This window comes from Jaculus jaculus, chromosome 3 (genome assembly GCF_020740685.1).
Source record: "Jaculus jaculus isolate mJacJac1 chromosome 3, mJacJac1.mat.Y.cur, whole genome shotgun sequence".
Classification (NCBI taxonomy): domain Eukaryota; kingdom Metazoa; phylum Chordata; class Mammalia; order Rodentia; family Dipodidae; genus Jaculus; species Jaculus jaculus.
The window spans coordinates 82,928,220-82,951,150 of NC_059104.1; the positions used below are offsets into that span (position 1 = coordinate 82,928,220).

The 22,931-nt window shown below is 40.5% G+C and overlaps 1 protein-coding gene across 2 annotated transcripts in view; it reads left to right on the top strand.

Annotated features, from left to right (window-relative positions):
* Positions 1–13,489: 13,489 nt before the first annotated feature.
* Positions 13,490–22,931, top strand: part of Ets1 (ETS proto-oncogene 1, transcription factor) — a 131,592-nt gene continuing 122,150 nt past the window's right edge. The window contains exon 1 of one of the 2 annotated variants that reach the window (XM_045145124.1): positions 13,490–13,620. The gene's annotated coding sequence lies outside the window, so the exon portion shown is untranslated. The remainder of the gene's footprint in view (positions 13,621–22,931) is intronic. The other variant, XM_045145125.1, reaches the window with a different exon arrangement.

The window sequence follows — 22,931 nt, forward strand, 5'->3', positions numbered from 1 at the left end:
TAGTTTCCATCCAAGTTATGTACAGGTGAGATCCACCTTCCTTTCAATGTTCTGATACTGAAATTTGAAACACTTATTTCTTATAGCTACTGTACCTATGAATAAGTTGCACTGCCTCTTGTATCTCATTCTCTCTTTTTCCTTGGATTCCATTTTCATTTTGTTGAATATGAGCAAAGAATTAACAATCGAGGCAACTGAGAACACTGGATTGAGACTATGGATACCTGATCCACAGAACTGCCCATGGTGGAAGGGTGAAGCCAGGTAGGGAAGAGTCAGAGAGAGATGAGTGAGGATTGAATAAAAGTTGGCTATGTGGACCAAAGAGAGAGCATCACTGATTGTGGAAGCCACATGCAGTACCCAGCAACAAATGGGTCTCTGCTAAGATTTTTATTCAGTTCAATCTAGGCTCTGGAAGCCTGGGATAGCCCAAGCATACCAGAAAAACACACACACACACACACACACACAAAGCCAGCAGAGGCTCAGCACAGGAGTGGGTGTCACAGATGTCACAGACTCTCTAGTGCTATACAGAACTATAGCGTCTGTGTTGCCCAGTGAAGGATGCTTCTCCACAGCACCCGCGCTAGCTGCTCCTGCACTGTTGCCTCCACTCATCAGGGCTTTCCCAGGCACTCATTTGTTTTGAAGGGCTTCAAATGTTCCAAAGCACCTCATAATTTTGATCCGAAATACTCCTTCTTCTCTGTAGTGTTTCTCTACTGATCCAAGTCTTGTGACACTTGTCTATGATAAGGCAGTTATAGTTCCAATGATAAAATATTATAACAGGCTGCTGCCTGGAGATAAGGCAGGCTTCATCAGAGTGATCACAAACAAAATATCCAATGTCTTTCATGTGCAAAATGATCTGCATTTAAAGAAGTCACTCTTTCTATTAGCTCATCGTATTTTGAACATCTTGGTGAGAGATCTTCTGGGAGAGAGAGAGCAGCAGAAGCATGTGGTGTCTAGCACAATGGCAAGTGCTGTGTTGTCACACTGCTGAGGATGGGAAACGAATAGTAAAGACCTCAGAAGATGCTCGTTGGTCAGATGCTGGTATCCTTTGGAATCCTGGTTGATGAAATGTGGGGATCAGCGCCTCCTGAGATAATGAGATGTGGGTGTTGTTCTCCACTTTCTTCCTACTTCACATCAGAATCAGGTTGAGTGGAATTCCTGGTAAAATCAGGGATGCCTCTTCAGACCATCTCTATGAGCGTGCTTCAGAAGGATCTGCTAAGAGATATTAGCAGTTTTGTTTATGGCACCCAAATTGACAGGCTTGAGAGATGTGCAGGGGATAAAAATCAAACCTGTGCTCAAGCCAGATCTATGTAAAATGCTCTGACTAGCTTTACTAGCCTAGGGTTTGGAGCTTGGGAGCATCAGTCCACTCAAGCAATGGGCATGAAAATTTTCTGAGGAATTCAACTGTGCAGGAAATCCTCACGAGAGCTTCCGGAAACCTAGCATATGGTTCTATAAGTTGCAGTGTCAGACTTTAGAAATTCTTTTAATTCCAAATAATGGACAAGTTGAGTTCCTCCATGCATGCTCAGAGTCAGTAGTGAAAAACATGGCGTCTTCTTAGCCTCTCTTTGAGAGGAAACACACAGTTCCCACTGGATCTTTTAAAAGAAGGAAGATGGAATTTTCTGGTACCAAGAAAATGAATTTTAGGTCTTCCTAGCTTTACTGTGGCTGGAGCGGGAAAGCAGATAAAGGTTCACTGAAAGCTCCAGGAGTCAGTGCTTCACAGAGGAGTCCCAGTGCTTAGCTTAGCCTGGCCCCAGGAGGACATGGAGTGGTACCTGCCTTGTTCCTGGGGCTCAAAACAGACCTTTCACTTCCAGACAGAGACTGATGCCAAGTTTGCAGCAGCAGTAGGAGCAGGCAACCACAGGCCTTCCAGTAAGAAGATAAAAGGAATCACATTTCATTGTTTCAGGGGAAAGGAAGTAGAAAAAAATGAAAGGCAAACAAATGAAAGGAAGAGGGGACAGAGGAAATCCCACTCATATGGTGCACACATAGGAGGCAAAGGGGAGCAGCTAAGACCCCATCATGTATGATTTATGTTCCAGAAGTCTCTTGTGTGGGCTTTCTAGAAATCAGCTGCATAATTCTTTACTTCCAGAGAAGAAAATCAACCCGGAAAAGACCTTGCCTCCAAACATGCACCTGGATAGTAGAAATGGGAATTCATGATCTGTCTCATTACAAGAAAAGTCATCATGATATGAAGAAGGCTGTGTCCTGTGTTAAATTTCTGGCTTTCTAGGAATATATATGATCATATTAAACATATATTTTAAAAATAGTGTTGAAGACAGCCATTAACTGTCATTAAAATAGGTTGTTACTATTAATAAAAATAGGTTAAATAACATGTTTAGTGTAATATTATATAGCATAAAAATGTTTGTTTATATAGAAAAGGTCAAACAGAGATGTCCTTTAAATTGTTATCACTATTTTCCCAGATGATGGACTAAAGAGACATTTAATCTTTTTATCCTGACTTTTTCCATATTTTCCAAATTTCAGATAATTGGCACATATTACTTTTAAATTACAAAGAAGAATGTTCTATAAAAGCAGGTACAAGGCAGAGTTGTTTTTGGATGCAGGATGCAAATGTTTGGTTTGAGGTGTAGTGTAGCAGTGGTATGCTTGTCTAGCATACTCAGACCCTGGGCTCTTTACAAATATTGGCAAACCAAAAAAAAGAAAGAAAAAAAGAAAAAAGAAGAGATTGCTCAGTGGTTAAAGGCATCTTTTGCAAAGTTTGACATCCCAGGGTCAATTCTCCAGTACACAGGAAAATCCAGATGCACAAATTAGTATATGCATTTGGAGTTTGTTTACAGTGGCAGGAGACTCTGGTATGCCCATACTCATTCTCTCCCTCTATGTGGGTGTGTCTATCTCTTTCAAATAAATAAGTAAAAGTACTTTAAAAAGGCATTGCAGAGCCGGGCATGGTGGTGCATGCCTTTAATCCCAGCACTCTGGAGGCAAAGGTAGGAGGATTGCAGTGAGTTTGAGGCCACCCTGAGACTCCATAGTAAATTCCAGGTCAGCCTGGGCTAGGGTGAGACCCTACCTCAAAAAATAAAAAAAAGCATTGCATTTCAAACTTGAAAAATTATTTTAAGGAAGAGGATAATGTCAATACAGATTCACTGTAAACTCCCTTGAATTTTTGCCACCTCTAGGGTAGACCTTCTCCACAATCTTCTATGCCTCCATCCATCAGAAGACCAAGTCCTCCTTTGAGTAAGAAAAAACTTCAGAAGTGTCTATTATCAAAACATTCAGAATTTCCAAAAGAGTTCAGATGCCACAAAAATGAGATAAAATGTGGTGGGATGTATAGTGTTGTGTATCAGCCAGGGATGACATGGGACATGTTATGCAAGGGGCTGAAACGGGTTCCCTTAGTTCTCTAGGCAGACTGTGGCCCATCATCACAAGCTGTCATTGAGAGTGAGGGCAGCAAGTGGTTCCAGGTGCTTTCTGGCTTATACAAGGTTAAACTCAAATGCATCTGATTTCCTTAGCTGGTTTTTAAAAGTTCTTGGGCAAATGATGGTGTATGTTTACAAGGAAACGAAAATACTGAATTTTGTAACCAACATGTTTCTTGTCATACTCTATGGGCATTTGAAATCAGGATTGGAATCTTCTTTCTTTCTTTTTTAAGATATTTTTATTTATTTATTAGAGAGAGAGGGGGAGGAGAGAGAGTGTGAGAATTGGTATGCCAGGGCCTATAGCCACTGCAAATGAACTCCAGACACATTCACCACCATGTGCATCTGGCTTATATGGGTCCTGGAGAATCAAACCTGGGTCCATAGACAGGCATGCATCTTAACTGCTAAGCCATCTTTCTAGCCCTGGAATCCTATTTCTACATACCGGGTCAACATACAAGGTATTCTGTAGCCAATGGGCAGTAAGAGTAAGGCTGTACTAGTTTAAGCAACTTTTGCCCTGAAACTCACAGGAAACAACTAAGAGAAACAGATACCTTCCTCCTTCACTGCTACACACATGTGCACATGCACATGTGTACACACATACACACACACACACACACACAGACCTGGATTTGGCCTTAAAAATCACAAGTCAATTTCTTTTATTTTACTCCTCCTCAAGGAAAAATAAAATGAGGCATGGTTGCGATAACTACTAAAAGAATCCGGGAGAAATAGACCAGATGTGGACTGAATTACCTAGATAACACACCAAGCCAAATCTAGTGTGAAGTGGTGACTCATTTTGTCTGTTTACACAGCCCGAATTTTCTAGTTAATTGTCAGCTCTTTGCTTTGTGCTACATAAAAGATAAATTATTTTCCTGACAGGTTTATTTTGGTGTTGATTGGAAAGAACTTCATGCTAGAAGTTTTATGGTGTATACTAGAGAGGACAGAGATGAGTGCCAGAGTTTGGTACTAAGTTGTGTGACATCAGCAAAAGCAATGAGAGAAGAATGAAAGGTCAAAGGACCAATACTAGAGGTGGAAGCATAGCTCAGTGGTAGAACCTTTGCTTAGTATAGACTAGGCTTTGGACTTGAGCCCCAGCACCAACAAAGGCAACAAATTACAAGAAATTAGATTCTGCATATTCAACATTCAAATAACAATTTGTCCATCTCTTCTTCAATTAAACCATTCATCTGTGTCTGTCCATTCTCTGTTTTATTATCTCTCTCTCTCTCTCTCCTTTTATACATGTGTGCCACAGGACACATATGGAAATCAGAGGAAGCCTGATGGTTGGTCCTCACCTTCTACTTTGTATCAGGCAGGATCTCTTGTTTGTTACAGTATGTGCTGGGCTAGCTGGCATGTCATACTTCCTCCACCTAACTCCCCATAGGAGCACTGAGATTAAAGATACAAGCTATCACATTGGGCTTTTCGTGCATTCAGGAACCTGAGCTTGGGTCCTTGTGCTTGCATGGCAATCACTTTACTCACTGAGCCATTTGCCTAACTCCATTATTTATCTGTTTACCATCCACTCATCTCTTTATTCACTCACTCACCCATCCTCCCACAGGCTTATTCTGTGAAATACTTTTTAGCCTTAATTTAACTCTTAGGAATAGAATTGTAGGGATAGAGAGTGGTAAATAAGGTTCATAATTTTTCCTTGAACAATGAAGAGGAATATTGCATAATTACAGTACAAAGCTTGTTACATGAGGAAAAGTAGTACATAACTGAAACGTATAATAGGAAAATAGATTCTAATGAGAGACAGGAGAAGTCAGGGAATTTCTCCTTGTAGAAGTAGAATTCAGGTTGAAGCCAGATGTATGATGTCTGAGACATCTGGATCTTCTTAACTTGTCTCCCCAAGTCCCTGAGTCCTGGGTTAGTCTTGGCTACACTGAGAGAGGAAGTATTCAGAATAAAAATGTCAGAAGAAGACCTGGTGTATGGTGGAAATGATGTTCCAAAAGGCTTAAAACCAAATCTATTTCCAGTAATTTATCAGGCCCAAGCGAGTATAACAAATGTGTTAATAACCAGTGAAGATGGCTCTTTGTAAATCTCTTGATACATTAAGGATTACTCTCTCTGTGGTCATTGACTTCTCATTCCAGGCTCATTTTGAGATAGCCAAACCTTTCTAATGATCATTTCTGGTGCCTGGGTTATTCTTTCTTCTCCCGATTCTGCTGAGGTCAGGGCTAGCCACTGAACCCCTAGGCATTGGCTATGAAAGAACAGGAGGTTTACTCCAACATATCCATTAATTTGAATTTTACTTTCTCAATATGGCTCCATTAACTCCCATTTGGGCCCATAGACTCATTCAATGTGTGCGGTGTAAAGGGAACAATGGTTCCTGTAAGTGTGTTGTTTGGCTATGAAGAGAAATGGCAAATTTATCAGCTTTCCATTAATCAAGACATTAATCTCCCTTATTCTACTTACTTATTTGAAAGGTGATGAGGTTGTAAATCCACCAAAATTCTTCCCAGTTCATAGACTTCTGTTTTCAGGAATCCTTGGTCACAGTGTTCCTGCTCTGGAGAGCATATCTTGCCTGAGCATATGTATGCTGTGGAGTTAGTCTGGGTGTAGGCCATGAAAGGTATTGCCTAAGGCACAGAGATAGTGTGTATTATTGCTAAGGCAGAGGCTTCCTGAGGACCTTGGAGAAAGCAGAGTTCAGTCTGCTCCCACAAGCCATTGCAGCTTCTCACCCATGAGAGGAATTTGTGGACCACTTGATTCACAGATGAGGGAATACATGAATGGTCTCTGTCTCTTCAATGAAGGGAGGCTGCCATGCTTGGGGAAGCTCAAAGGGTAGGCTCTGTCATGGTCTTTTGGAAAGGTCTGGCTTCAATACTGAGCTCAGGCTACAAACAGTTCTTGGCTATAAAGGGAAAAAGAAGGCCACCAGCATTCCTACTGTGTGAATCACCAAGTTGCAGCTGTCTGCCAGACTCAGCGGGACACCTTATGTTGCAAGTGTGCCCTAATTACATTAGGGGGCACAGCACCAGTCTCTTCTCTCCTAATTTGCACTCAGCATTCCAACCAGGAGGTGGTCAGCCCCATGGCTCTCCTCTGATGATCCAGGATCTATGTGGGAAATGGAGCCTTGAGTCTAGCCCTAGTTCTGCCATTGATGTCCATCATTAGTTACAATCTCCATTGTGAGCATGAGATTAGATACTTAGTGCTTGCGGCTTCTTTAATCCCCAAGGTATAGTATATCATGTTCTCATTTTACATATGGGGTAACTGAGGATCAGCAATCGTGAATAAAAATTTGAATTGGTAAAGTTTTACCTCAAGTATGTGCCCAAATTCCAAGTTGTAATGTAATCTTCATCAGGTTAGGATAGTCACACGTTTTAAAAATGTTTGTTTCCTGCTCTTAGTATAAATGGAACTTGTATGAGAATCAGAATACACACACACACACACACACACACACACACACACACACACACACACACACACAGAGAGAGAGAGAGAGAGAGAGAGAACAAAACAACCATAAAAATTTACCATAGCACCTAAAAGGATCACTCAATAAGGAGGTGGTTTTCTGTTTTTAGAGTTCAAAGATGTAGTGTGCTGAGAATATATCATGTATATTTTGAGCCATCTGGTCATGACTGTCCCTACTCATCAGATCCATGTTGTTTGAGGTATGTGTGGAGACACTTCATGTGACTACAGATGGTAAGTGTCACAGGCATTGCCTCTCAGAATCACATTCTAGTAGGGAAGATATGGGATGAAGAAGGAGAACCTTAAGATCAAGTTGCAGAGTGGAGGATTGAGAAGATGGTCTAGTGGAAAACTGTAGGAGAAGGCTAGGCTGTCCAGAAGATACGGAGGAGAAAGGACTAGAGTTGTGGCATAGTGGAGGATACTGGATGGTGCTAAAGTGCTCAAGGCAGCTTTTAAAAGGCAGAATGCAATGTGCTGTGCACATTAGTAATTCACAGACCAATACATCTATGAGCACCTGGAGAAAGGGCTGGTACTGATCTAAAAGCTAGAGAAAATCCACAAGTCTTCAAATCAAACCATACATGGAAGGCAGCTTCTTAATCTGAGGTATGTGTGTGAAGGTGTGTGAAGGAGGTATGTGTGTGAGTCTGAGTTTTGAATCCATACCCTTCTCTCTGGCTTGCAGATACTACAACCACATGTTCACCTTATCATTGAGACTGAAAACATGGGAGTGAAAAAGTGAAAGGTATTTCAAGAAAGAAGGGACCAATGGACAGACTGTCAAAAAGCAAATACAGATTAAAAATAAGGGTCGCAGAAGGAGGTGGTGAGAGATGAGGATTTACCTAGGTTACCCTATGCCCCACAATCATCTGTTACATTAGGAATCTCTGGGTTTACAGCTCCAGAGGATGTGCAGCAGCCATGATAAAACGAGGATGAAGCACCTCTGACAAGTCTTTCACACCTTGCTTACAGAGGGTGCATCTGGGGCCATATTCCCAGCCCATTTCACAGAGTAGACAGGAAGTTCAAAACAGAAAACTGGTGCAAGAATGGTGCAACACATTATGGAGTCCTAGAAGTCCCATGCCAAGAAATTCAGCTTCAGAAATCTAGATACGCTCTCTGGCACATGCACAAGGGTGAGCACCTGGGTGCCAGATGTGAGCCTGCACATGTGTGCCACTGCAGCTCCAGATGTGACTCTGGACAGAAGTGTGGCTTTTGATCACTAGAAGGAGAGCAATTCAGTACAACATACAGGGAAAGAAGTGCCAGTACAGGAGTGTGAAGAGATAGATATTCTCAGCTCCTTGCTTCCCTTTCATCTTATCTTCTGGGATCTCTTTGGTCTTTGGTGACAAATGTGCTTATTATAATGGTGTGTGGAGTTTACCTCCACTGGTTTGATATTTTGCTCTCATATTACTTTCCTGCATAAAGGGAATACTCCAAAGGATGAGTTATTTTTTCTAAATGAGAAGAAAAGATGAGAAAATCTGCAAAATGAAGTACATAGCTACTGCTTTTGGGTTCTTGCTAAATAGATCTGCATTTCAAACTTGTCTTTATAGATACAGTGGCTTGAAGAATCATTGCAAGTTGCTGTGACAGGGACTTGAACATTTGAGGGTTTGGGTAGGAGTAAGGGAAGATTGGCAGAGCCTCTAGGAACTTGTCACCTTTTCTTCTCTTAGGAGATACTTCCTGAATCTTATAGGAGATAATATGTGGCTTGTGAGTGTGAGAAAAGAAAAGGGTACTCTGGAAATCATAGGTGTATGGCTATCTCAGCTGTGTCTAAACTGTATTGACTATATCATTTACCATCCTTCACATAACTCTTAAGCAGAGTGAAAGTATACATGTTCTGAGATCACAGGAATTTCAAGGTTTTGAGTTTAAAATATATGGCACTCTCAGCTGAGGCCCTTCATCACAGGATTTAATACAACAGGATGCAGAAAAGACAAGGTAACAATGCCACTTCAGTTCCTTGCTGATGGTCATCCCAGTGTACAGTATTGGGAAGCCCTGGAAAGATGTATTGCCAGACCCTCTGGCAGATAATGTAGCTAAGGCTCTGAGAGCCACTGCTGTGTAGTGGAGAGCCTGTGCTCCTTGCCATTACTCACAACCCCTCTTTATTATGATTTTTTTCTCTAGGTAGGGCCTTGTTTATCACAGACTGGTATTAAATACTCTGTGTAGCAAAGGATTACCTTGAACTTATCATTTCCCTTCAACTTTTGAGTGTTAGGATTCTCGGTGATTGCCATCACACCTAGTTTATTCAGTGCTGATGATCAAACCCCCAGTTTTGTGCATGCTAGGCCAGCTGAGTTAGTCCCAACTTCAGTTCATACTCTTTTCTGAAGGGTCATTTTCTTTTGCCCTGTGTCATCTATGTGATCAAAGAGCATTCCTTATGTGAAACTTTAATTAATCTATTTTTCCTTTGTATCAGAATATATACATATGTATATGTATATGTATGTATATGTATGTGTGTGTATGTATGTATGCGTGTATATATATATATATATATATATATATGTATTTTGAGGTAGGGTCTCACTCTAGTCCAGGCTGACCTGGAATTCACTATGTAGTCTCAGGGTGGCCTTGAAATCTTAGCGATCCTCCTACCTCTGCCTCCCAAGTGATGGGATTAAAGGTGTGAGCCATAACGCCCGGCTTTATCAGAGTATTAAAAAAATATTTTTATTTACCAATTTGCAAGAGAGAGAGATTGAGAGAGAGAGAGAGAGAATTGGCACACTATAACCTGGAGCCACTGCAAACAAACTCCAGATGCATGCACCATTTAATATATCTGGTTTTATATGGTACCGGGGAATTGAACTAGGATTATTATCTGCTTAGCCATTTCTCCAGCCCCAGAGTATTTTTTATTACAGGGGAACACATATAAATAAAATTTAGCATCATGGCCATTGTAATTTTCCTTCATAAAGCAGATTTATCCATTGTACAGCCATCATTACCACTTATCTCTACAATTTTCCTAATGTCCCCAGAAGAAACTTTGCCATCATTTAACTCCTCAACCCCCTCTAGCTGTGTTAACTTCTATTTTACTTTCTGTCTATGCAATTCATTACTGTAGGTCTCTCAGATAGCTAGAACTATACAATGTTGTCCTCTTTGCATCTGGATTACTTTGTTTAGCATGTCCTCGTGGCTTACCCATGTTGCTGCATGGGCCAGAAGTTCCTATTTTTTTAAAATATTTTTTGTTCATTTTTTATTTATTTATTTGAGAGTGACAGACACAGAGAAAGACAGATAGAGGGAGAGAGAGAGAATGGGCGAGCCAGGGCTTCCAGCCACTGCAAACGAACTCCAGATGCATGCACCCCCTTGTGCATCTGGCTAACGTGGGACCTGGGGAACCTAGCCTCGAACCAGGGTCCTTAGGCTTCACAGGCAAGTGCTTAGCTGCTAAGCCATCTCTCCAGCCCCAGAAGTTCCTATTTTAAGACTGAATAATATTCCATTGTATGTATGCTAATCCATTCATCTGTGAACAGACATTTAGATTGCATATACTATTCAGCTATTAATAATAATGTTAATGTACAAAATATTTGTATCTTGATAAAGTTTTTCTTTTTCTTTTTTTATGAAGTAGAAGCATTGATTGGACACATCATGTGTTGGTACCATCATTTCCCTCCTTCCTACCCCCTTTCCACTGAGGGCCCTCCTCAGTGGGATTGCTGGAATTCAGCATGGGGTTGTGGGTTACAAGTTATGAGAGGAGCAGTCAGTCATTGTGGGAGGGCAATGGCTCTAGATATTCCCTCCTACCCTTTGGCTCTTACTTATAATCTTTCTACCCCCTCTTCCACAAAATTCCCTGAGCTTTGGTGGGTGTGTTTTAAATCTGTTTTAGTGTTAAAGCCACATCAGCTTCTGGATTTCTGCTTTGGTACATTTTGGGTATTTCAGTGTCTGTCTCCATCATGCTGACACAGGCTATCAGGCTTGCCATTGAAGCAGCACCTTGCTTAACCTGCCAATTCTATGGTTTCACCTAGGTCCTAGCTGATGTGTGAGGGTGGTTTATTTCCTTCCAGGGAGTCAGCTATTTTTCTTGTCTTGATAGATTTTGGTTGTCTATCCTCAGTTCTCATTGCTTTCTAGAAAAGAAAAAACAGATTCTCCAGCAGAGTGAGATTTGTTGCCTGCGCTTTTGGTATTATATCAAAGAATTCATTGGAATTATTGTAAAATTTCCTCTGACATTTTCTTGTATGAACTCTAAATTTTGATTCTTATGTCATGGTCTTTGATCCATTTTCTCATCTTCCCACGTGGCAGAGGTGAGAGTCCAGCGTAATGTGTATATTTGTCGATACCCATCCGATGTTGTAGTTCTGCAGATGCTCCTCAAAGCCAACCTCACTGCTCTTCTGGACATTCATTCTCCAGGCAAGTCATGGCAACAGTGGCTTATTCTGAACCATTTGCCTTTCTAGTTTATTCTCTTTCCCACCATGATAGTTTGCAGTACAGGATGGGATTGAGATACTAAAGAGTGATCATATATGAATTTCATTAGAGAAGTCCAAACCAAGGAGTCCCTCAGTAATCACATTGGATGCTTGTGTAGTGGACAAGGAGAAATCTTTTTCCCCCACAATTTTCTTATAAAAATAGCAGTACAAATGTAATTAGTGGTAGTTGACTTAATTGACCATGAATTCTTAAAATTGGGCCCAGTCTGGGTATCAGAAGACAGGCTAAAGCTTTGTTGGCTTCACAGATTTCTCTCACAGCCTGTGGCACACTTTGTGGATATGGTTGATGTATGTGTTGCTGTCTCACAGCAGTGAAATATTATTACATTCTTAATCCCTAGAACAGTGTCTGGTATAGGCATTTATTTAGATTAATAGAACCACAGCAAAGTATGCTCCTTTCTTTTCTCCCAAAGCCCTATTTATTTGCAGAAGTGAAGAATGAACATTACATTCTTCTTTTAACTATAAGATGATGAGGATGCTAGTGTTATACAATGAAGAATATAGATACTATTCAGCTGTGTGGTGGTTTGAACGTGGAATCTTCCTACACCCTTATATAATACTTGTGATTAAGCCTCATATTCAATCCCCAGCTGGTAGAGCCTTTGGGAGACGGAGTCTGCTGGAAGAGGTGTGCCACTGGGAGCAGGCCTTCAGTCCTCCACTGGGTGATCAGCCAGCCCCCTCTTGCTGCTACTTCTCAGCTGCTGTGACAAGATGTGATGCTTAGTCCCTGTCCTGCCATGATGAAACTTACCCTTGAGACTATAAGCCTAAATAAACTCTCATCTCATCAGCTGCTCTTGGTCACATGTTTTGTTCCAGCATTGAGATGGTAAATGCTATACTCTGAATGACATTCGTTAGAATTTTATGGACTTTCAAGATGAGCATTTTTGTCTAATTTATTAAAGGCAAAGAACCAACCACAACAATTTTTGACTCTTCTGTTACTCAAAGTAACTGAATCTTAGGATAAAAGTTTTAGACTAAGAAGACAAAAGAGACTTTTCATTTTTTTCATAATCACATAAACTTTTCATAAAAGGAGATTACATTGACATTTTTGCCATCATCCTGAATGTGTTAATAGAAGAAGTTAAAGAAGGTCATTAAGGCTCATCTACTTTAGAGTCATCTGAAATCAGACTGAGGTAAAGACTGAGCTCTACTTTTCAGAATACCCAACTCCCTATTTGTTCAGCTCTCTTCCATACACAGTTAATGCCACATGACACCTCCCAGTCACTGCTGGGCAGCAGAGTAGGGTCACCTGAGAGGATGAGGGTCATGCCATCTTACACTGTGTGACAGTGTACTAGGATGCTCACACAATGTCAAACTATGGTGAAGTGCCCTTTTTAAAGCATTGCCTTTGTAACCAACCCACAACTGTAACTATTATTTTTTCTCTAGGAAACAAGGCATTTTATGTCATGTTGGAGAGAAACAAGAACTGGGTGATGAAGATCCTCTGGGGAGACATTCAGTCCCCTGAGTGTTTTGACAGTATCCCTCTGTCCTGAATGGTCCCTGGGTGAAAGTCTCCATTGGGAAAGTCAACCAATGCAGTGTTAGTACATTTACCCATGCAGTACAGCCTCCATATGATGCCTAAGGTGAGGTAAAGGGGAGTTATCTACAGAGCTAGCTCTGTTTGGCTCCTTTTTTCTCCTTACTTGGACCCTGGCTGAGTTATATTTTGCTGAACCATAACATGAAGGATAAAGAAGCAAGGTGTAATGTGACACTGTCACAGCCAGTGACACAATTTGCTCTCCCTTTAGCCTGCAGTGCAGTGCCCTGGTGACCACTGCCCTGGTGCCAGGGCCTGTGAAAGACTGCCTCTCTTCCAGTTTCCCTGGCTTGACCACACCCCCAGTTTCAGGAGGCAGCTCTATTAGGAGCATTATGGTCTCTGCATCCTCTTAGCCTGGGAGCAGAGGATTCTCGCAGGTAGTTGGAGATTGCTGCAGACCTTCAGGGGAGCTCACTTAAACTGCTCCTTGCTCAGGCTCCCGCTGGCAAAGTAGTAAGTGAGGGTGAGTTTCTGTTGAAAACTTCTAATTCCATTTTCCTTCTTCTGCCTTTTTCTTGTTCATTTTGTGGTATTAGAGGGTAAATTAATGTAAACTTTCAGGATACAGGCAGGTTTCTTCTCCATGTCTTTTTTACCCATTTAGTTGTTGAATAGTATCTTTCAAGACTATTTCCTGATCTTATTAGAATAATTTAAAAGCAAAACTGTATGTCATTCTTCTCCCAAAAGCAAAATCATGTACGTTGTAGAGCCTCATAATGACCTGTCACAAACTAAATTTCCTTCACAGACTGGAACACTTCCAGAGAAATAAAATTGTAGTTCAACATATAAACATCCTCTTTTTCTTTCTTCCTCCTTCACTCCTAGTGAAATCTATTGTTTTGCTTTCCCCACCCTTCCCCTTGCCTAGGGGCTTCATGAGTTGCTTTTATAGAGAGGAAATTACTATAGGTTGGGATCTTACTACACAAACCAGTCTGTTGGGTGGGTAGTTTTGCTGCTTTGCAACGTGAATTCACCTAGAGTTGGCCAGTTCTTCAGGCTGTAGTTGCGAGGCTGTGCGTGTATGTGTGTGTGTGTGTGTGTGTGTGTGTGTGTGTGTGTGTGTGTGTGTGTGTGGTATGTAGGCAAGCAGTATGGTTACAGCAGAGGCAGGGCGTACAGAAGGTTATGCCTTTTCCTGATATTGAGCAATCCCACTTTGTTCTGAGCTTCTCGTCACTATAGAAATGTTACCACCTTTCAAACTACAAGTTTTGGTGGTGTACTGTGCAAAGAGATTCTGGGTTGTGGAGATCAGGACATTCCATTGTAGATTTTCCTTTTCCTTTTCCTTTTCCTTTTCCTTTTTTTTTTTTGTTTTTTCTTCTCAAGGTCATTTTCCTTCATACTTTGTGTCATTGCATGCAACTGGAGGGGAAAAGGTATTTGTTAAACAACAGTACATTTGGACCCAGAAAGGACAATTCAGGCTGCTCTATTTGATTTGTAAAACTACTGACATGTTAACTCCTTCATTCACTGTGGTCTGGGTTGCTTCAGCTTTTTTTTGTTGTTTGTTTTTGTTTTTTAATCTAGAGGAAACCCTTTTGCTTGTCAAGCTTGGATTACTTTACACTGTGGGGCCAGGGCTTTCCTGTGGCTGCTGTTCTGTGAGCTTCTCATTTACCTGGTGTTCCAGAACAGAGGCAAGGGAGAGCTAACGGGTTAATATCTGCAAAGTGCTTTGAAGATGAAAAGGTCTTTTCATGTGCTCAGATATTGTAGTTATTAATATTAATATTTGAAGAAGCATGCTGGTTCTAATTGTAAATCAACAACTTCCACCCTTGCCAACTCAGCAGTGAAGTAACAGAGAGCGCAGACAGCAGCAGTCTTGCCGTCTCTTCAGTCCTCCTTCTGCCCTCTGCCCGCTGAGGAGGTGGGAAGCCCAGTCTGACTACACCCCCCGTGCTAGCTGTTAGAGGTAACAGGAGGTCCTAGAGCTGAGTCTGGGTAAAGTGGAGTGGTAATCCTCCCACACCTGGCAGTCTGTGACCTCAGAAGACCTGCTGAGTACATGGGCCCAGACCAGCTGCTTGGGGTGGGGGGTGTATGAGTTCAAAGGCCAGGAGGGTCAGAGCTGGATTTTAGAGTCAGCAAAGTGATAAGCGCTTGGACTCTATGAGAGAATAACTAATCAAGGAGCAATTATTAAGCATGGTGTGCAGTATTACCTTTCTCTCTAAAATGTAAGTGAATGCTTGTGCAGCCCCACCTAGCTTACAAAGGAGCAACTGTAATTAGCCTAGAACTTTGAAAAAAAGAGTCAATTGGCCAGGGCAGTCTGAAGTAATACCTTAAGAAATTGGGTGTGTGGGTATGGGTCCCTAGGGCAAGGCAAGCATGCTATAGAAAGGATACTTGGCATGTAGATGTCTGTGACAGAACACAGAGCTTCAGCGCACCGGCAGCTTTCACCCTTGACTCAGATTCTCCTGAGCCTCATCATTTTATTTATTGGTGAACAGATTTTTGCCTCCACCCACCCCACCCCCCGCAAAAAACACAACTTTCCTTTTCTGATTATTACCCATTCAAACTTCTCAGTTGCTTACATCAAAATAAAAAAATAAAAATAAAATTTAAAAAGCAGAAATAAGTATATTCCAGAATCTAGGCCTCCTTCCTTTCCTCCCTCCCTCCCTTTCCTCTTTCTTTTCTTCCTTGTTTCCTTCCTCTTTCTTCTTTTCTTTATGGAAATTTAAAACCCCTTTAGTATTTGAGTGAAATTCACATGGAAGGCAGCAATTTAGCTGGCATTTGAGGTCAATCTTCCAAGCTTATTCAATCCCAAGAAAACTTAGATATGAAGAATATGTCATATTTCTCACCTCCTGAGCTCCATGAAAGTACAGCTTTACAGGACTGTTTTTTGATTTGAATCCTTCACTGTTGTAAGGAGCGCCATCAAGTCTATTGAGCACTTGCTTAGCATCGTCCATTCAGCAGGTGCTTTGCATGGACCACTTCATTTCAAGCAAGTGGTAAGCTCTAGGCAGGTTTCTGATTGCAACTGTGAGCTCAGGGCTGGTGACTGCAGTCACAGCAAGCCAAGTGACAGAGACACAGAGAGCCAGGCTGGGTTTGTCTACATACTGGGAGGACAGTGTGAATCAGGCCTGCTGTTCAAAGGGGCATCTGTGGATAAATGATTCCCTGCCAAGAGGATACCGACTCTGAAGAAAGACCAGAGGTCTAGTTACTAAGTCAGTAAATCACGCCTCTTGTGACAACTCTTGTTTCTATTGTTTCCAGCCTTGTTTATATTCAAAACATGCACCTGAAGACAATATTTAAATATTTAACTTTATATAATTTATTCTAGAACACAACACTGGTAGAAAAGAGGTGGAAAAACAATATAATTGTTAAGTGATGTGATAGTCTGTGATTGCTTTTCAAGTTCAAGTGATAAAAAACTAAGACAGTATCTAGAGTAGAGGAGGAAGGATGTTTGAGATCAATTTTCTTCCTCAAAGCAGAAAGTGGTGGGTTTGAAGTTTCAGTGGTATGTTAGGTAAGTACTCAGTAAATTATAGCTGGCTATCCTTCCTCCAGTGAGGGAAGTATACTGAGTTCTATAAGTAACTGTGTTACCAAGCTCAAATGATGCATCCTAACAAGAGAATTGGGGCCCTTTCAAGTTAGTGTCAGAAGTCAATCCTCCATGGGAATAAAGAAAATTGTTTTTCTTTTGGCTATTTATTTAAAAATAATTTCAGGTGCATAAAAGTTGGCAAAAACAGTTCAAACAGTTTCTAAAAGCTTTGAGTCTTTCAAACTTGTGAAAAATAAAATACAACTCAATCTTTAAAATCATCTTTTAGCAATTCTGGTTGGTGGTTCTTCATCTACATGATTCCTGTGGGTAAGAGAAGAATCCTATTGCCAGTCATTCTCCCCCTCCCACCCCAAGGTCTCTGAGTTCCTTACCCATGTTGCCTGGAACTCATGGGCTGTGGAGTGCAAGTCTGGGGTCCATTTATTCAGGTTAAAAAGCTAAAGAAAAGCCGGGCGTGGTGATGCACGCCTTTAATCCCAGCACTCAGGAGGCAGAGGTAGGAGGATCACCGTGAGTTCAAGGCTACCCTGAGACTACAGAGTGAATTTCAGGTCAGCCTGGACCAGAGTGAGACCCTACCTCAAAAAACAAAACAAACAAACAAACAAACAAAAAAGCTAAAGAAGTAAAACCACAGTTTCTTGGGAAAGACAAGAAGTCTTGACTGATTGGCCATCATTTGGCATCTTGTAAATTTTCCTGACCAGGTGTGCCTTGAATCTGAGATGATCAAACTCCTGCTCAGCTGTCTATATCTCTGTCCGAGATTGCCCCATCTCCTATGCATCCACTTGGCTAAAAATGCTCTTAAACGTGATCAAGTGAGTGTAAGCATGGCCTTGCTCTGGGTTGCTGTCCTCAGGACCTGTTGCACCAACATCATGTGTGCTCATGCCAGACTCCATGAATTTTGCTTCGTAGCCAGACCTCCCAGTAAGTGGCAATATATGCCACTTACATGCATATCATATATCGGGTGACATTGCTTCAAAGCAAAATCAAGAACAAGAGGAAAAAAAAGAAAAGAGAAAACATTTTTTGAAGACTTTACTAACTTTCATATATTTACAACTGGTGTTACAGTGTTGTCCCACAGAAGATTGAGGTTTATATGAAAAAGATGTTGGTTCAACTTGGGAAGTGCAAGAGTTGGCAGTTTGTGGTAGGCAATCGTTCAGTGTGTTTTGTGGGAGCTTTACAATTTTATGCATAACAATGGTACAGAGTGACTCCCATTCATCTCTTTTCTCCTGCAAATTCTAGACTAAGGCTATTCAACCTATGATGATGAAAGGAAAACCTTTTTGAAGACTTACATGCCAATCTTTAGAAAAAGAGAAGAGGATTTAGAGCATGGGGGTGCAGTTCTAGATCTAATTCTTAGTTAGCCTCTGTCTGCTTCCTTGGGCTGTAAAAAGTAGTAAGGCAATAGTACTAAAAATCATCATTACTACTTGCTAATGAATACTTACTAGTTGCTACATACTACTGGTGAATTAGTAATGAGATTATTTGCGGAATCTGTTACTATGTATAAGAAATGTGGCTAAATACTTCTATTTTATGAAATTTCAATGACTCTGAAAGACTTGGTGTTTTATCATTGAAGAAACTGAGACTACGAAGCTAAGAAGCTCAGGCCTAAGTGCATACTCAGGAAGGAATGCCACATCCATTCACAACCAGTAACTCCCTACCTCTTGCAAAACATGTAATTTTTCTGGCTTTAGTTTATTGAAGTACAAATGAGTCGATTTGATAAATATTTTCCCAACTCCAAAATTCATTGGCTTTGCAAAATGCCAACAAGATGTTTAGTACTGCACTGAGCAATTGGAGGCTTAGAATTTGGGCAATAAAACAAATAAAATTCCACCGTGAAAATCACAATCAGACATAGTCCATAAAGTTACTTGCCGCATTTGAGAGATCTAAGTCATCTGGTGTCTGTTAATTCAATCTTAGAAGGGTAATACTAAAACCATCTCATCCCCTTTAATTCCCTCAGTCTGTTGATTTATGGTATCTCTCAGTTCTGTGAGGTCTCCTTAAGAGCAAGAACTCAGTTTCAATTTGAGATTAAATCCAAATAGTCCACATATCATATCCTGAAATGGAAGTAATAAAATTTCCATGATTTAAGGAAAAACAATGGTAGTTTCTTTATCTAGTTGTTTGTGTGCATGTAAGTTGCCACAGCACTGAAGCATGTCTGAAGGAAGGGTCTGCTCACTTGTTGGCTTTCATGGTTAAAGGACAGTAACACCTGTGTGCAACTGAGGCTCATTTTCACAATGAAACAGTTCCTTAAATGTTGCCCTTGATCTTCCCAAGGATGCTTCCACATGCAGACCGATTGGCTAGAGGCAGGAGATGATTAATTTCTGACAACTTTCAGAAACTAGTTACATCCACAGTAGTATCAGAGTGGGCAGGTTTGGAGATTACCTTAATGCCAATGCCTGGCAGAACTATTTTGCCTGTATAGTATCAGAGTGGGCAGGTTTAGAGATGCCCTTGATGCCAATGTCTGGCAGAACTATTTTGCCTGTTGTAGACAGTGCATTCAAACTGCCCAGTGGTGATTGTTCCACCCAGGAAGAAATGCAAAAATAGTACAGGAAGCACTCCTTATTTCCCAGTGTGATGGTCCACCTGAGTAAGACTACCCTTTACCTTTCCTTTTCAGGACAGGTTAGTGAGGTATGCCTCCTGAAAGACAAAGAACAGGCTGTTACAGTATCTGACCAATACGAGTCTGTTTTAGTATTATAGGAAAGATTGGTGAGACTATGTGGAAATTTTTTTTTTTTTCTGTGATTGGGTAAATTCACTGAGAATGATCTGGAAAGATTGGTTCATATATGTTTGGAAAAGGTTATGCTTAACTAGAAATATTTTGTGGAAATTTCTATTTAAGAAAGGTTTAGGGATAATTACTAGTCAAATTTGGGAAAAAGAAGGGAGATGCTAATTATACTGTAAGGTGCTGCCTTGCAAGCTTCCTGAATGAGCAGGTGATTGATTAAGACACAGAGCAGCACACATCATTTGGAACATCTTTTTTATTACTCAGTCCTGTTACTTAAAGTAAAACACTACTGCTAATGCCAGAATCCTTATGCATGAAAATGAGGGTCTTACAGTGTTAAAAGTGAAGAAGAGAAACCACCTTCAACTGTAATCACTCTCCCTTTCTCCTTCCCTCCCTCAATCCTTCTTACCCTCTCTTCCCTTATAGTTTTTAGAAGATTGGACTGGTAGCTTTCATTATACTGACAGATAAGGGGTGAAATCTTGATTGATAAATACAATGGGCTATGTCTAAGAATTAGGAAACAATGGAGGAAGCCAGTTGATGTGGTTCATCAATTAGACTAGAGAAAATTTCTGCCTTGGTTGTAGTAGCATCTTAAATTTGCTTTGTGCATATTCACGCACTCTGGGCCTATCTCTGCTGTAGTTAACATGTAAGAGGCCTAACCTCAGGGCTGCAAGTGGACAAGTTTCATTGTAGGTAATGATGCTATTCATCCTCTTGAATATTCTCTGCCCAGACATGTCACTATTTTATATACCAACTATGCTTCAGGCACTTTCCTTCACTTAGTCAACAAATGCACATTATGTAGTTGCTATGCACCATCTAAACTTATGGGGTCCTTTTCTCAAGTAACTTACCACTCCAGAGCTGAAAGAAAGAGGGAGTGTCACACCTTTGTTGCATTTTAGAGTCACTGCCAGGCCAAAAGGATCAGGATCATCAGAGAAGCTTTATGGAAGAGGCGGCACTCTCAGACTTAGAAAACACCTTGATCTAAGTATTGTCAGCTGTCAGTTTCTGTTTACATTCCACAAACTGCAGATGAAAAATATTCAAATAAAATTTCATTTGGGGGGGCTGGAGAGATGGCTCAGCTGTTAAGTTGCTTGCTTGCAAAGCCTAACAACCAGGGTTCCATTCCTCAGTACCCATGTGAAGCCAGATGCACAAGGTGGCACATGGGTCTGCAGTTTGTTTACAGTGGCTAGAGACCCTGGTGCACCCATGCTCTCTGTCTGTCTTTCTTCTCTCTCTGCTTGCAAATAAACAAACAAACAAACAAACAAATAAATAATTTCACTGGTAAGAAAATGTACTCAAAATATTTCTTGTCATTGCTGACTAAACTGTACTAGACCAACTGTTCATATTGAGTATATATTATATATTAGGTATCATCAGTAATATAGAGACACTTTAAGACCAACTGTTCATATTGAGTATATATTATATATTAGGTATCATCAGTAATATAGAGACACTTTAAAACATACAGGAGAATGTGCACAGGCTCCATGAAAATCCAAGGGAAGGGCATGTAGTTTAAGGGTTGTGAGCATCAGTAGTTTTAAAGTTTGTTCCCCAAAGATACCAAGAGAGGACAGTGTTCAGAAAGAAAAAAAAATCAAAGCCCATATATTGACTATTAAAGATGTAGTCTTGGTAACATGTGTGTTTGTTTTAGTTTGGTGAAGTTACTTTTGTTTTTGTTTTATATTTATTTTTATTTGTTTATTAGGAGAGAGAGAGAGAGAAAGAGAGAGAGAGAGAGAACACATCAGGGCCTCTAGCCACTGCAAACAAACTCCAGATGCATGTGCCACCATATACATCTGGCCTATGTAGATTCTAGGGAGTCGAATCTAGGTCCTTAGGCTTCACAGGCAAATGCCTTATTTGTTAAGCCATCTCTCTAGCCCTGTTTTTGTTTTTGTTCAGGGCAATTCCTCTTTAAATGACCAAACTCTTTCTCTTCAATGTCCTGAGCCTGAAAGATATCTATTAATCTAAATTTATGGGAATCCTAAATTGTTGACAGTAGGAGAAACACTAGTTATAAGTTTGATCAAATTTGCATAGCTTTCCATGGGAAAAATGATTGGAAAAAATGGACACATTCTGTCACAATGTCATTGCATGTCATACTTTCCAGGGAAATCTTTCTACTCCATATAGGTCTTATCCATAATTCCTGACAGCTAAAGCTAGCATGAAGACTAAGACATGTTAAAATTCTAAACACAACAGGGTCTGTAATCCTAGCATTAAGGGGAGGCTGAGGCGGGAAGAGTATGGTTTATACCATCTATGCTACATAGGGAATTCCAACCCAATCTGAGCTGCACAAAAAGACCTTGTCTTTAAAAAAAGGAAGAAAGAAGAAAACAAAAAAGTTCAAACCAAACCAAAGAGGCAGTCTAGCAAACAGAAACCAGAGCTTTTGTCAGAAGCAATGTGACTGTGGCTGCTCTTTTATGGGCTGTAGTTCATTGGCATTTATTAAAATACAAAAGATATAACTTAGTTGTCCCAGTAATGGTCCTTTTAGGAATTTAATGAAAATATAAAATATCCTAAAAATAAAGTACATACTCAGTAGCAAGAAGCTCATTAAAATGAGTACAATGCACAATGCACAATGTGCAGTCAAATGCTGTCCCATCTTAGAACACAGAGCAGCGTTTGACATAGAAAAATGCCCAGTGAATTATGTCTAATAATAATTAAAAAACCACATTGCAAGACAGCGTGTAAAGAATATCACAAAGGCTGGCGCACGCGTCTGGAGTTCGTTTGCAGTGGCTGGAAGCCCTGGCGCGCCCATTCTCTCTATCTGCCTCTTTCTCTCTCTCTCTCTCTCTCACTCTCAAATAAATAAATAAAAATTAAAAAAAAATTAAAAAAATAAAATAAAAAAAAGAATATCACAAAGGCAATTATCTCTCAACTGTGGGGTTCCAGATGATGTCTGATATCCATTTGAAACTTTTCTACATTTTGAAAATTATAACAAATCTGCTATTTTGTTAAAAAAAATTCAGAGATTGACTCTATTGTGTTTTGTTGTTGTTGTTGTTTGAAGTGGGTTTCAGTATGTAGGCCAGGCTAGCTGAAAACTTATTACACTGACTTTTCTGAAGGCTGCAATTACAGGTGTGTGCTACCACAATGGAAAAATAGGGGAAAACATTAAAATGTAGTGTACTGGGTTACTAACTTAAAGGCATAGGCTTCCTTTATGAACAGATCACCTAAAATGAAAAACCTCAGGTTGGAGAGATGGCTCATCAGTTAAAGGCACTTGCTTGCAAAATGAAAAAACCTTTCAGCTGATGTCACCTTACCTAGAGATTCCGCCAAGCAGGTCAGAGGTATATGAATT